Genomic DNA, 12,527 nt, shown 5'->3' with positions numbered 1-12,527 from the left:
CAGAGGCACAACTATGACTAAGTCTTGGGATGATGTCAGCCTGAGCTTGCACTGGAGAGAACATGGGGTGCTGTGCTGGGGATTCCTTTTGCCTTTTCTGGAAGCTCCATTGGCTTCTCCTTGAAGGCTGGAATGCAGCCTCCTTGCGCGGATGGTTCAGAATAGCAGATGATAGATTCTGGGAAGCTGCTGACAACAAAGAGTGATGCAGCCCACACTGAAGCAGACTGGCCACTCAGAGATGACTTGATTCTTGCCCATGTGATTGACCACTGGGGGCTGAAAGCCAGGGTTTGGGCTGTCTACAGCTCTCTCTCCTCCCCGCTCCTGCTTTGGTTTGGGTACCACTAGTCCTGCTGAGAAGATGGGACAGAGATCTCTCTGCGGCTCTGAGGAGTCTCAATATGTTTTGCAGAAGTAAAAGATGGCGTAATTTATCATGGTTGAACATACGCTTTGTTCAATGACAGGGTAATTAGACATTCTTTCAGCAGACACATTAAATATATACTTATGCATTAAGGCTCTGTGTCTCGGATCAGCTCTGTTGATTTATTCCTTATGCTTGGATCTTTTCCTGTTGATAGCCATATAAAACTAAACTTCCCTGCCAAGGAATGGAAGTGACGGGAGCGAGGGGTATCTTCCATATGTTACCTGAGTCAAGCTGGGGGATGGGTCAGGAGAGGGAGAAACTGGGATATTCTTGAGCATGTATGTACACACCCTCATCAGCCAGCTGGGGCTTCCTTCTCTCCCCCCTCCCTCACCTAGCATTAATTATGCAGTGGCAAAAATAATTTTGCATATATAATGCTGACCTCTCTCACTAGAGGGCAACAAAACCCCAGCTTAAGGAGCCTCCACCTTCTGTTTCCAGTGACAGGAAGTGTTTAATAAGGAGTCACATGGATTTCATAATGAACTCCCTATTAATTTTACATAAGTGGAAAGTTACTTCGGAACACCAGGCTGAGATCTTGCAGATGCACATTCGGCCGCCTCAACAGGTGGGGAGGAGCAGCTGCCCGCCAATCCTCATGGCTAACTTCCATTTGGGGTGCATTTCTTCCAGCACTTGTATCTGACTCCTCGGGAGCTGCATTTGCTTGTCCTGCAGATCTCTGACCTGTGTGTTTCTTCCTCCCTCTAGGTAATGACCTCCGAGCTATGGATGAAGCATACATCCTATTCTGCCCATGGGTCTGACCCTCCACCTCAGCCTGCTTTGTCTTCCATCCCTGGATGGGTCTTGATGCAGCTGCAACCATCTATTCTCTTGACTGACCTGGAGTCTCTTTCAGGGAGTTGGACTTCAACCTTAAGGAGTGAAGTCCATTTTGGCCTCTATCCCCAAATATGAAAGCAGAAGACAAGGGAGCCAGCACCAAACATGTGACAATTTATGTTTTTAGGTTTTCACATAGTAACTTCAGAAAAGGGATTCCTGGGTGTTCTGTTCCAGTTTCTAGGTAGGAAGCATTGGAGAGACTCCACTAAGGAGGGGAGAGCTTTAAAGACCTAGGAGCTGTGGCTGGAGAGGTGGGTCAGAGGTCAGAGCACTGGTTACTACTACAGAGGACCTAGGGTTGGCTCCCTGCACACACATGGTGGCTTATAACCATCTACAACTTCAGTTTCAAGGAATCTAATGATCTTTTCTGACAACCGTGGCACTGTACAGACCTGGTGGACATGCATACACCCAGGCAACACCTACACATATAGTAAGTAAATCTAAATAGATTTAAAAAAAAAAAAAAAGACCTGGACAGTTACTTAGAAACAGAGAGGATCTGACTGGCAAAGCCGCCTGAACATGTCTTTTATTACTGAATTCATTTAAAATATTGTTAGAGAAGCCAAGCAAAGCCTCAGGTTCCCAGGCCTTGTACCAGTTGTTACCTGTGTGGAAAACATTTGGAATCTTTTCTGTGAGAAGTCTTTCCTGCCCATAAGAGCAATGATCATACTGTCCTCTCCCGAACATCCTCAACCATGGCCTTTTCTTTGGAATGAGTACTTTAAAACTGGTGTTCAGCTCTGTCACCTGGTCTCACTTCCCTGGCAGGAGCTTGTCCAGGTAGGGTACAGGAGTGGGTAGAGACCTACAAATGCATTTTTAGAATTATTGATGCTGTTATCAGCATCATTGTTATTGTCTTTATCATCATCATCATTGTCATCATCATCATCATTATAGTCATCATTGTCAATGCCATCGTCATCATCATCATGGTCATCATCATGGTCATCATCATCATTGTCATCATCATCGTCATCATCGTCATCATCATCATCATCATCGTTATCATCTTCACTGTAGTCATTGTTGTCAATGTAATCATTGTTGTCAGTGTAGTCTTTGTTGTCATAGTCAGCATCATCATCATCGTCATCAGTTTAGTCATCATCAATGTTAACATCATCATAATCATCGTCGTCATCATCATCATCATCACCATCACTTTTGCAGTTGACAGTTCTTTGGGAGAAATGGCCAGAGAGCTGTAAAGAAGTGCCAGCTATTTTTCAAGTGTTGCAGTTATTTCCTGTTGCTGTGATAAAACACCATGGCCTAAAGGAACTTATAGAGGCCAACACCATGACGTAAAGGAATCTATAAGGCAGAGTTTATTTGGGTTTATGGTTCCAGAGGTGTAAGGGTCTATCATGGTGGAGAAACATGACAGCAGGAGCCAAAGTAGAGAGTCATGTCTCAACCAAGAATAGGAATCAGAGAGAGTGAAGCAGAAGTGGCTTGAGGTTTCTGATGGTACCTTCAATGACATACTTCCTCCAGCAAGGCAGCACCACCTAAGCCTCCCTAAACAGTATCACTGACTGGGGATCAAGAGCTCATATGCCTAAGACTGTGGGGGCACGTATCATGTGGCACCGAATGAGCTTGTAAATGTTCCTGATGGCCTCTTGATGTTTTTGCCTTGCTGGGAACACACACCTGGGCGTGGACCCACGTATGAGCAATGCTGGCTTGGCAGCTCAACCTTCCATTCCTTGAGCACAGATCTGCTTGTCCAGTATCCAGGTCCTTAACAATTTCCTTTGAAATGTAACTCATCCTATGAAGACAGAACTAAATTAAAAGCACTCCAGAGAGGAAACAGATTGCAGCTATAGATTAGGAGCGCAGCCTAATCCTTCACAGGCATTAAATATTTAACGTAATTGCACCACAGGTGCCAGGAAGATGTCAGCATTGTTTAATTAGACTTAATTAAACATAAGGAAAAGTCAAATGCGTATTCAGGTCGAGTTTTTTTAATTGATTACAAAACCTTCCATTTGGAGGTCCCATGTGTGGCCAGGTGACGCTCACCCTGTGTTAGCTAGAGAACAAGCCTCGTAGGGTGTAGAGGGGTCAAGTAAGAGGACACATATCTGTCCGCAGGTGGGGGATTGTATCTGTGGATATGGCAAAAGACATGTTTTTGAAAGGAAGAGATTGCATGGGCAGTTGGCCTCCTCCAGGCTTCAGAATGCTGCCATGTGTCTCCTGCTTGTTTTGGGGCTCATTATTATTGATCTGACCTCTTTTATTGGGTCGGAGACATTGAACTTTCCACCACATATGCACATACAGTCATGTGCAAAGACATGCATGCACACGTGTAAAGGAGCATGTGCAAACTCTGGTTTTCTACACTAGAAAGATAACAAGGAGTCTGTTAACTCCTGTCTGCACCATCAGCCTGTGGCCCTGACTGTAAAGGCTCTCTAAGACACATAACTGCAGACTCATCCTTTAGGGCTGGGGAGGAACTCAGCCAGTAAAACGCTTGCCTAGCGAGCATGACACTCTGGGTCCATCTCGCAATCATTAACCAAGTCACACCAGCAAAATTCGTCTTACCTTGTATGGCAGTGAGTGGTTCTCAACCCTCCTAACACCACAACCCTTGAATACAGTCCCTTGTGTTGCGGTGACTCCCAACCATAAAGTTATTTCAACACTACTTCAATTTTGCTATTGTTATGAATTGTAATGTAAATATATGATCCATGAACCCCCCCCCCCCCAATGAGTCACAACGTACAGTTTGAGGATCACTGTTGTAAAGTAACAAGTTCACGGGACTCCAGGATTGGGACATGGGCATTCTAGGGACACATTCTTTTTTCTACCATAAAAATCACGTCTGTTGAAAACAGCAGACTTCCTGGCATGGAGGGGCGCCTTCTGCTGAAGTGCTGGTGGGTATGTCTGCACTCCACTCATGCACATGTGTGTGCACTTGTGTGTGCACATACACACCAACACAATCGCTACCTGATTCTTTCCTGGTTGTTCATCTCTTCTTTCCCATGTTCTGCTCCATTTGAAATTCATACTTTTATCTTAAGCTGTCAATACACATGACGAACACGTTTAGAACCAGCCCTTGCGTCTTCTACAGGAGCTCAACCAGGCTGGAAATTAACGCATCATTCATCTTTGACAAATGGGCTAGTTCTTTAAACCTTATAAATTACCAAAAGTCAAAACACTTTCTGACTTACAGTCTTATTATTTTTTTCCTCTGCTTTGGCAATATAGTATGTTATTTGCAGAAATTGAGTTTTTTTTCACTCAAAGGCAAAATAGCTAATTTTTAGAAAATTGAACTTTCCCTACCAGAGACTCACAGCGTAGTTCCTGGGGCATTGCCCAGCTGGAAGCAGATGCTGAAAGACCGGCATAAAGTTGGTGCCCATGCATGGATCTCGCTGCTGTGGGTTGAATGTGGCTCATGTGCTGGTGTGCTGGCTAGTTTTATGTCAACTTGATGCCAGCTAGAGCCATTAATGAGGAGGAAGCTGAAACTGAGAAAAATGCCTCCACAAGACCAGGCTGTAGGTAAGGCATTTTCCTAGTTAGTGATCAATGGGGGAAAGACAAGCCTATTATGAGCAGTGCTACCCCTGGGCTGGTGGTCCTAAGTTCTGTAAGAAAGCAGGCTGAGCAAGCCAGTAAGCAGCATTCCTCTGTCTTAGCCTCTGTCTAAGTTCCTGTCTCCAGGTTCTTCTTGCCCTGTTCGAGTTTCTGTCCTGAGTTCTTTTCATGATGAACTACAATGTGGAAACGTAAGCTAAATAAACCCTTTCTTCTCCAACTTGCTTTTGGTCATGGTGTTTCGATAATCCTATCTGAGACAGTTAGGAATTTAATCAGTGCTGCGGAGTGGTAGGACCTTATGAAGTTGTGGGGTGTTCACCCCTCTGTGTGGATTACTGACACTTCTGTGGGAGTAGGAACCTTATTTCATAGCATGCATTAACACTTGAGCTTGGCTCCTCTGGCTCTTTTTCTTATGTTCCCATGACTCTACCATACTCTGATGTAAGAAAGCAGCCTTCCTTAGATGTGGCTTTTTGATTCTGGACTTCCCAGACTCTGACTGTTAGCCATACACACCGCTCTACGGTCACAAATTGCCACTCTGCCATGTCTGTCATGGCTGCATTGCCAGGACTACAGAGCTCACTAGAATGCCTTCTTGCATCTCATTTTTGCCTCCTGTCCCAACTCTCACATGGGGACCTTGGAGAAGGCTTCTTGGGGCAGGGTATGTAGAAAAAAGACAGACATAAAGCTGAAGTGTTGGGATTCAAGATAGACTATAGAAATGCATGTCATTGCTCTCAAGTTGCTTTCTGAGCCCCAAGAACCCATCAACCCTCAGGGGTTACAAACAGGCATGAGTAACTTGGTCTGGACCCATCAAACCTCAGGGCTAACAGACAGGCATGAGTAAACTTGGTCTAGATTAATTTTCCTCATTTTCTCAGAGCAGACAAGATGGTGGAAAGGAAGTGAAGGGGAAGAGTCACAGTTACTGTTGGACTCCCACGGGAGTAGCCTTAGAGCCCCTCCCTTGTGAGGAGCATCTGAACTCCCTTCAGCTCAGAGCTGGGAGAATGTGAGGACACCACCACAAGACTAGGAGACACATATGGTAGACTCAGCCAGCGAATAGTCCTTCCTAGTGGAACACAAGGGGCAGTTATAGGAAGAGTCAGGCTCAGGCTTATCTGGGTGAACACCACAGGCCACAGCCAGAAGCCGGTAGGAACAAGCATGTTCCCATGCACTGATGCAGAGTCAGCCCTGTGTCTGCTGGCCACATCACAGCTGTGATGGCCAGTATCCTAGAAGCAGACTCAATTCCGGCTAAAGCTGGAAGGGAAGCCGGGGAATGCTAGGAGAAGCTGCTGTGGTGGAGCACATGGGAAATGAGGGTCCATTTGTTGGGATTTAAATTCTACATGATGTTTCAGTGCATGGGGAGAGTGGTGACATCATACCAACCATGTGGTTTTAGAGCATGGGGAGAATGGTCATCATTGAGAGAGCTCATTGGTGCACAATGCTTTACTTACAGATGATGCCAGTGCAAACCATAGTTCTTCAGCTATTAGGTAATTCACTATGATATTCTGAATACTAGGACTTAACGATGAACTACTGTGTTTTTTCCTGAGTGTGCCAGGGCATCACACCCCAGTAGCATTACCTTCAGGCCTTGGCTCACTTTCTTCCTCTTGCCTCGGTTCTGTGGTCACAGCTTTATCTGCCTGTGAAGTTCATGGAGGCCTCTCTGTGCAGCCAGGCTGGTGTCAACTTGCCTCTCTTCCCAGGATTCTCCTCCAGACAACGCATCGTAGTACCTTCAGGAGTGGTGCCCACGGGCAAAGCATTGCTGCTACTGTGTGGGCCTTTGTGCCTCAGTACACAGATTGCCAGGTGTGGATTCCCCCTGCAGTGGTGAACAGCTTCCTCTGCTTCTTAGATGGGTAGGGATCATGAAAGGCCACTGTCACCAGGGAGTGCCATAGCCAGGGTCATGAATGCTGTCCTTTGCAATGCACTTAATATGGTCGTGTTGCTCAGCAAAGTACACAGCACGCAAACAAGTTGGTGTTTCATTGCCTGCCTGCAGAATACACAACCTGGCTGCCTTTCCTCTGACTTCAGATCTCATGGCCCGTGGCAGCAGGTCTGCTGGCAAGCTTGGCTGAAAGACTCCATTTTAGTTTGTGAGACTAGGTGTCTCACTGATCTGGACCTAGTAGTGTGATAAAGCTGGGTTGGTTGGCCACTGGACGTTAGAAATCTGCAGACACATGCCACTGTGTCATGCCACCTTGCCAACTTTCACGTGAATGCTTCAGATCCTTGTGTGTGTGCACACCAGGAACTTCACCATCCGAGCTATCTTGCAGCAACAGTGTGTGATTTTTTTTTTTTTATTCCTTACATTCATCAGTCTGGGCTTTTAGGCTTAACTCTTAAACCTGATATTATTGAATCTCTTCTATATTTGCTTGTTGCCAACATAATGTGAGTTATAGAAAAATAAAGTCTGCTTCCTTGTGTGTGTGAGTTGGGATGATGGGATGAGTACCCCCTCCCTCACTCAGTGATGGCTGCCTTTTCCTGGGTGTCTTCCACAAAGACACTCAGGCCTAACATTTTGTACATGGAATCCCTAACTCTATAAGATACTCATACAATCTGGATGTCCCCACTTCATGGCCATTTAGCGTGTGTATGGTCATGTCAGGGTGTGGTTTTTTTTTGGGGGGGGGTTGTATCTGGCCGAGTCTGCTGTTGGGTTGTGTCTTACCCCTGACCTCACAATGAAGGGCCGCACAGTCAGAGCCTCTCTCACGAGTGACTCCTTTTTGTCCCATACATCCCTACTCAATTTACTATATCCTAGAACATCTTCTACTTCCAGGACCCCTCTCTAACTTCAGAGGACTCCCATGACTGCAGACACTTCAGAAGCCAGCCTTGCCCAAGTCAGAGAATCTATCAAGAGAACATTGCTCTCCATATCAGCTGTGTCCCCTCTGTACCTGGCAGACAGAACCCCTTTCATTCATTCTTTCTCAGAGACCCTGGCCTTTCTTTTTCCCCTCTGCCCACATCCTCATCACTGGCCCAGGCCAATTCCTTAACAGGAGCCAATAACACCAGTGGTGTCTTCTCCAATTTCCTGTCCATGTAACTTTTCTGTCACTTGTGTGTTGTTAATCCCTTTGAAGCCTCACCTGTTTCCCAGGAGCATCTGCCACAACTTGGCAACTAATTACAACTCGTGGGAAGAGTAAGCAAATTCACAGAGGTGAACAAACTGTAGCACTGACCCCAATTGCAGATCAAGGGACCAGGTCTTAGGAAAAAGAGCCTGTACAAGACCGACTGCGAGCTACCGAAGGCAGAAGGCACTAGAATCCTCACTCACTGACTTCTTCCTGAGCAAAAGCCCCATGGACATACTTCAATGACTAGTGCAAATGGAAGTTTTTGGATTAAATTCGTAGTCTCATAGAGACATTGTCCTGGACCAACCAAGTGAGACCACAATTGTAATAACAGATCTCCTAGACAAGGCAGGAGGTCCCAGGGACACATAGGTAATGTATTCATGGAAACAAAGTCTGTACAGATGAGAAAGGACACACCAGCCAAGTTAGGGAGTTTGTGACACTGAGACACAAGCATAGGTACACATCCATGAGCTCACGCAGAAGCCAGTTCCTGGCTTTAGTGTCTGGGTGCTGGCTTGAGATTTACGATTTCCAACTCTTGAAGCAAGTGAATTGTTGGTTCTATGGTGTAAGCCTGATGTAACTTGTTATGGCAGAAGGCAGGGAGCAGGTACAATTACAGTCCCAGGGTTCTATTATCAGAAAGTCCCGTCTTTGGTTTGGAGGAAAATGGAAAGTCGAGAGCAGACAGCACATGAGGATTTTGGACCTGCTGAGCTCTGAATGTATCTTCCAAAATACATCGGAATTGAAGCTTAATCACTCTTATTACAGGTGAGAATGTTAGGGGCTGGAGAGAGGACTCAGTCATTAAAGGGCTTGGAGAGAAAACATGAGGACCCAAGTTCAATCCCTAGAACCCCCTAAATGGCGATGTGCAGGGGTTTGAACCTATAACCCAACCCTGGAGAACCTGGAGAAGCAGAGACCAGAGGATTCCTGGGTTTGCTAGTCTAGCCTAATTAGTGAGCTCCAGGTTCAGTCAGAGTCCATGCCTGAAAAATTAAAGTGGAGAGCAGGTAAGGAAGATGGCTGAGAGTGACCTCTGGCCCGAATGTGCCATACATACAGGTGTACATATGCACACAGACAGACAGACAGACAGACAGACAGACACACACACACAGAGGTGGGGGGGGAGACCTTTATTTCAAGGACCCTTAGGAAAGGGATGGAGGGTTTGTATACTTTCTTGTCAGCTTTTGTATTCTATGTATAAATACATTCTTTTCCCTAGAGTTAGTTTTCTCTTATTAATAACTGTTTTATGGTATCTTTGTGTGTGCGTACACATGCATGGCATGCCACAGTGTCTGTATGGAATTCAGAAGACATCGTGCAAGAGTTGTTTCTTTCTTTCTACCATATGGATCCTGAGGATGAAGGTGTCCTTGGGCTGGCAAGCAGGTGGCTTACTTGCTGAGCCATCTCACCAGCTCATACAGTCTCCTTAAATCTCCAATCACAAGCCGGGCATGGTAGTGCACTCCTTTAATCCCAGCACTTAGGAGGCAGAGGCAGGCGGATTTCTGAGCTCAAGGCCAGCCTGGTCTACAGAGTGAGTTCCAGGACAGCCAGGGCTACACAGAGAAACCCTGTCTCAAAAAACAAAAAACAAACAAACAAACAAAAAAAACCAACTCCAACCACCACCCCTTTTCCAGTGAGAAAAATCTCATACCACTTCCAGGGAGATAAAGTAGGTATACAAAGAAAGACTTACTGATAATAAATGATAAGGAAATTTATTTTAAAACATCTCTTTAGCATACACACAAGGTTATCATTTATTAAAGATGAAAGCAAATCTGCATGCGGATGAGATGGAAATGTTTCTCTATTTTTACCTGGAGGTTGAATCTTGCCTGAATATTTGATCCTGTGGGACATAGATTATACTCACTTTTAAAAAATAATTTATCGATATTTTGGTTTTATAATCGTCAATTCTGAGAAGGCTGCTTTACATAAATACGTAGAAAATGGCAGAAGTATGTTTAGAGCCATTTTAGAGATTATTGGAAATTCTGTTCTAATCCCAAGCCAAAATTTGTTTAATGATTTTTTTAAAAAATGAAACTCAAGCTATTAACTCAAATAGCAATTTAAAAAATCAAATAGTCTAACAAGATGATATGGTGACTTGGTACTTAGTTCCTGAGGATAAAATATTAAATGTCTTCGTTTTCTATAATTAAACAACTACGTTGCTATAGGAGCAGAAACCCTCGTATGTGCGGTTCATGATAAGAGGCAAATCTGGAGTCTGAGCCCACTTTGCATGCAGTGTCTGCTGGTGTTAGGTGATGTGCCAGCACATAGACAGCAAAGTGTGCTGTCCTGTCCTCAGATCTGAAGCCATCGTGAAGTCACATGACAGAGCCTCAGATTCGCTAACGTTCTAATTGATTTTTGGTCGTTGCACATCCAGAGGTGTTTTGCTGTTGACAGTCCTTCCCTAGCTCTCACATTCAGTTACGTGGCACAGGCTGAGCGTGGCTCACTGGAAAGAAGCTGGACTGTAGAGGAAGCGGTGTCTCAGCAGACCTGACCTTGCTGGCCTTTGGTTCCAGCAGGATGAGATGGCTAAGTTGGTGCCTGCCTGTAAGTGTTTATCTCCTGGCCAGGCATGAAAAGGAGGTGACCATCTTCTCCCACTTTCCTGAAATCTACAGCTATGCATTAGAGTCAAATAGGAAACACTTTGAATTTACTTAAAGATTCTTGTTATTGAGATTTATTACTTAAAGAGTCTTTATCATGTTATTGAGAAATGTTACAGCTGTGCTCTTGTGAACCAGCTTCTCATGGTTGGATCTTAAGATGTACTTTAAGATCTGCCTTGTGGCTGGATGCTAAGATCTGTCCCTTGGCTGGAACCTAAGATCTGCCTCTTGGCTGGAACCTAAGATCTGCCTCATGGCTGAATCCTAAGGTCTGACTCATTGCTGGATCTTAAGATCTGCCTTAAGTCCTTTTTCATCATTAGTTTTTGATGACATAGTCTTCATCATGAAAATAAAACTTGCAACAAATGTGGGGGAGCTTCTGGGTGCTGTTTGGAATCTAAAGCTCTGTGTTGGAGTTAGTGATGTTCAGATCTAAGCATCCCAGAGACCCCTCTTAAACACCTCAGCGACCCAAAACTTAACTAGAGTGTCCCCCCCTCCACTTGCACCTGTGTGCCTGTGCCTCTGAAGGCCAGAGGATAGCCTCGTTTTTGCTCCTCAGTTACCACCCACTATTCTTTGAGACGGAATCTCTCATTGGCTTGGCACTCACCATGTGGTCCACAGGGATCCTTCTGGTTCCACCACCCCATATAGAACTTGTCATCATGCCAAGGCTATTTATGTTTTCTGTGGAACTAACTCAGGTTCCCAGGTTTGCACAGACAGCTTTGTGTACTGAGCCTTCCCACCCCCAGCCCTGCAGCATGAGTGTGGCGATCCTGAAAACCTAGGGTGTTGGCTATGCTGTTTGGCATGAGTGTGGCGATCCTGAAGACTTAGGGTGTTGGCTATGCTGTTTGGCATGAGTGTGGCGATCCTGAAGACCTAGGGTGTTGGCTATGCTGTTTGGTGCCATCTGTAATCACCCAAAGACCCACGCACAGCGAAGCGAGAGATGGAATAACTGCTCATTGGTTCCCGTTCATTACAGGATTCCCTCTGTCCACTGTGAGGGATAGACCTTGGTGTGGACAGACCATTCACCAGGGATCTGATTTCACAGGCTGTTCCCTCCCTTGCAAGAATCACACACAGACGCAGAATTACAGAACTCAAATCACTATCTCATTTCTTTCTGAATTTTAGACTTAGTCACAATTTCAAATGCGGTTTATTCAAGGGCTTGAATTCATTTTTTAAATAAATCACTCTGCATTTTCTGGATAGTAGAGATGTTGGCCACAATTGTGTACAATCATTTAAACACAAGAATAAGGAGTTTGTTTCTAAGGATGCGGCTGCTGGAAAGACTCACTGTGAAGACTCACTGGTCAGGGTGTGGCCATCTCCAGCATCAGGCCTGTCATGCCAACCTTCATTCTGGCCACAAGTGATACAAGCAATGAGGCACGGGGGCTTCTTCCTGGTTCCACGCTACCCTAAGCCTCTCCATTCCTCAATCCTTTCCCAGACTTTCTGCCCTCTGTTGCTCTGCAGGATGGCTCTGCCACCCTGCTTGGTACCTGGTCTCTCTGGATGTGTCGGATGGACACAATCACTCTTCATGGAATCTAAAATATTTTGTGCTTTTCTAAGTCATGCAAGGTCTTATTCATGATATAACATGAATGTGAGATATTTGCTTTCATTTGAGATGTTGGTAGTTAATGATGCCACAAAAACCAAGGCATGTTCCCATTTCTTCTTCTTCTTCTTCTTCTTCTTCTTCTTCTTCTTCTTCTTCTTCTTCTTCTTCTTCTTCTTCTTCTTCTTCTTCTTCTTCTTCTTCTTCTTCTT

This window comes from Mus pahari, chromosome 3 (genome assembly GCF_900095145.1).
Source record: "Mus pahari chromosome 3, PAHARI_EIJ_v1.1, whole genome shotgun sequence".
Classification (NCBI taxonomy): domain Eukaryota; kingdom Metazoa; phylum Chordata; class Mammalia; order Rodentia; family Muridae; genus Mus; species Mus pahari.
This window is presented reverse-complemented; position numbering follows the sequence as displayed.